The following is a 3,914-nucleotide window of genomic DNA, read 5'->3' as shown; positions in this document are numbered from 1 at the left end:
TTCCTTTTAAATGGAGCAGTATGTAAGCGCTGCAGCCTATCATAGGCAAGTCCCCTAAGGCTTCTTTCAAACTTCCGTCGGTATCGTACGGGCACCCAGGTGTGCTGGTCATATTAGCGGGCACACATGCGGCAGTATAGGGCATAGCAGCGCTTTCCTGCCAAGATGGCGACACCCCAAGGTGAACAAAAAGCACGAGAGCAGGCGCCATCACAGCAGAGAACATCTGGGTATGTATGTACTTTCTGCCTCATACACCATCCTGATGTGTGCTGTGAATATTACTGCTGCCGACACTGATGATGTACTATTACACGTCCCCCTTGTCGTATGAGCGGTCTCCTCCTGCTGCCAATGTAATTTTCATACTGTGAAATCTGTTTTAATCCTATTTGTCAAAGAAGTTAATAAAGCATAAACTTTTTACTTTGTGTTTTGTGGTTGTTGTGCCAATTGTTTTCTTTGCTAGTGCCAGCCAGATCTCTTTATATGTCCACATAGAGGACCACCCAACATTAGCACCATGCCACGTGGCAGATCTGTATGTAGGCAGGTATCGTACATGTTCTAATTTGTTAAAAAAAATGATGAACAAATACTAAGGTCAAGCAGAGATGTAGCTAGGGGTTGGGCTTAGGGTGGGGGTCCCTAACCAGGTAAGCATGTTTACAGCTATGGTGCCGCACCGTATGGGCTCCTACAGACAACCATATTTTCATTCAACTGATTGCACTCAGACCAATGTTACACTATGGGGCCGTCCAGGTGTTCTGAGGTAAAACATGTTGCAGCATGCACAATTTGCCTCCATAAATTGGATCGCACTCGGCCATTCAAGTCCATGGGTCCATGAAAAAGTCGCACCTCACTGAGAAGACATCCAAGTAAGATGCGATTTTCACAGACTGTTTTATTCTTCCTCTTCTCCACATCTGATCAAATCTGAACTTAATATTTGGTACTGAAACCTTTGTTTGCAATTACAGAGGTCAGACATTTCCTGTGGTTCTTGACCAAGTTTACACACACTGCTGCAGGGATTTTTGGCCCACTCCTCCATACAGATCATCTCCAGATCTTTCAGGTTTCGGTGCAGTTGCTGGCCAACATTGAGTTTCAGCTCCCTCCAAAGATTTTGTATTGGGATCAGGTCTGGAGACTGGCTAGACCACTCCAGGACCTTGAAATGCTTCTTATGGAGGGGCTCCTTAGTTGCCCTGGCTGTGTGTTTCAGGTCATTGTCATGCTGGAAGACCCAGCCATGACCCATCTTTACTGTTCGTACTGAGGGAAGGAGGTTGTTGGCCAAAATCTCGCAATACATGACCCCATCCATTCTCCCTTTAATACGATGCTTTCCTCCTGTCCTCTTTACAGGAAAGCCACACCCAAAGTATAATGTTTCCCCCACCATGCTTCACAGTTGGAACGGTGTTCTTGGGTTTGTATTTGTCCTTCTTCCTCCAAACATGGCAAGTGGAGTTAATATCAAAAAGTTCTATCTTGGTCTCATCTGACCACATGTCCTTCTCCCATGCCTCCTCTGGATCATTCAGATGGTCATTGCCGAACATCAAATGGGTCTGGACATGTGCTGGTGTGAGTAGGGGGACCTTATATGCCCTGCAGGATTTTAATCCATGATGGCATACTGTGTTACTAATGGTAATGTTTGAGACTGTGGCCCTGACTATAGTTGAGTGAATTTGTATGGGTCCCTGCTTATTTGACAAGCTATAGCGCTTACCGAATAAGCTGCAGGGGGAACCCGGATACATGGAGCGCGCTGGCTGACCGGCGCCGCAGTTGCATGTGTCGCGGCTGTGTCACAGCACAGATATGGAGAGCCTGTGTGTTTGCTCCATGTATCCGGGTTCCCCCTGCAGCTTATTCGGTAAGCGCTATAGCTTGCCGAATAAGCAGGGACCCAAATTCATTCAACTCTAGTAATAACTCTCTTCAGGACACTGACCAGGTCCACCCGTGTAGTTCTGGGCTGATTCCTGACCTTTCTCAGAATCATCCTTACCCTACGAGGTGAGATCTTGCATGGAGCCCCAGACCGAAGAAGATTCACAGTCATCTTGTGTTTTTTCCACTTTCTAATAATTGCGCCAACAGTTGTTGCCTTCTCTCCAAGCTGCTTACCTACTGTCCTGTAGCCCATCCCAGCCTTGTGCAGGTCTACCATTTTGTCCCTGGTGTCCTTAGACAGCTCTTTGGTCTTGGCCATGGTGGAGAGGTTGGGATGTGATTGAGTGTGTGGACAGGTGTCTTTTATACAGGTAACATGTACAACTAAAACAGGTAATGTGTGCAGAGTAGGAGGCTTCTTACAGGTCTGTGAGAATAAGAATTATTGCTGGTTGGAGGGTGATCAAATACTTATTTCATGCAATAAAATCTTATTTAATTATGTAATAATGATACAATGTGATGTTCTGGTTTTTATTCTTGGATTTTGTCTCTCACAGGTGAAGTGTACCTATGATAAACATTACAGACCTCTCCATTCTTTGTAGGTGGGAAAACTTGCAAAATCTGCAGTGTATCAAATACTTATTATCCCCACTGTAAAGTTATGACTCTGGGAAGAAAAAGAAGAAACAAAACCGCAAGAATGAAAATCGGCGCTGGTGAACAGGGGGTTAAGCCTTGCTGGCCTCCTCCATGGATCAGACTGGTTTCTCCAGCACTCACATGCCAGACTGGATAGAAGCTCAGGGTTTGGGGACGAGTCGCCCCGTGATCTCTTGACAGGTTCCTCAAACTGTTCCTGAACAAGTCTTGTGACCGAGGCATTATCCTGCTGAAAGTTGGCGCTGCCATGAAGAGGGGGACTTGGTCCATGTAATGGTTAGGTGGGTGGTATAGGTCATATGCTCATGATGCCAGGACACGAGGTTCCCAGCAGGACATCCCAGGTGGTGTTCTTCCTATAGAGCCTCCTGGTGCCATCTCTTCCCCAGATGTGTGACGGATGCACCAGACCGACCTCATCATAAGCAGAAAGGTGGTTGGTGAGGCCGGGCCGCCACCTTCCATTGCTCCATCTCCACAGCACATTGTAAGGATTCTCCGGGGCCGGCGGCGGGTGTGTGACCACAATGTGATTTGCATGCAGTCACATGCCGACTAGACGTACACTCAATGCAAGTGTATTGGGAGAGGCTGGACACGTCTAGTCTGAATGTGGCCACAAGTACATAAATCGCATAAGTGTCACACACCCACCGCCGGCGAATCCTCACAGCGTGTAGTGTGCGCTATAAGGATGCACCAATCACACAGAGTCACTGCAGACTTGTAGCCCGAGGACGCACTTCCCATTTAAGCACCGTTTTGATCATTTTATTTCTACCTTCATTTTTTCTTGTAGACATTTTGATATAAACAATTCAGCGGTTCCCAAGCAGAAGTCTCCAGAGGAAAGGTCGGGTCACTGACTTTAGATGCTTCATGTATTCAGAGACCCGAAGAGGTAAAAAAAAAGCTGAGAAGACTAAAATATGAGCAGCGAGCCGCGACGATATCACGTGTGCTCATTCTTTCTAATGTTTGTTTCGTGGTTTTGTTCCTGACATTGTGTGCACACTCCCTTTAGGGTTTGGCCCTTTTTTTTTCCTGCACTATATTCACCTTTTCATCTACATTTTTTCTTTCTTACGGTCTTTTGTGTTTTCCAGATGTTATTGACCGATTCCTTATCAGCGATTTTTTTTTTTTTTTTTTTTTTTTTTTTTTTTTTTTAAATTAAAAATTAAACAAAATTTCTCCCACCCTAGAGGGATTTCACATTCGCCTGATATTTTGGTGCAATATTTTTTTTAGGTGATTCCACTAAGAATGTAACAAAAAAATATTAAAAACATTTTTTATTTTGCGCACAATTCGGAAACCACGGGCGCCATTAT

Source organism: Ranitomeya variabilis, chromosome 1 (assembly GCF_051348905.1).
Source record: "Ranitomeya variabilis isolate aRanVar5 chromosome 1, aRanVar5.hap1, whole genome shotgun sequence".
NCBI classification, from domain to species: Eukaryota; Metazoa; Chordata; class Amphibia; order Anura; family Dendrobatidae; genus Ranitomeya; species Ranitomeya variabilis.
Note: the sequence above shows the minus strand (reverse complement) of the source record.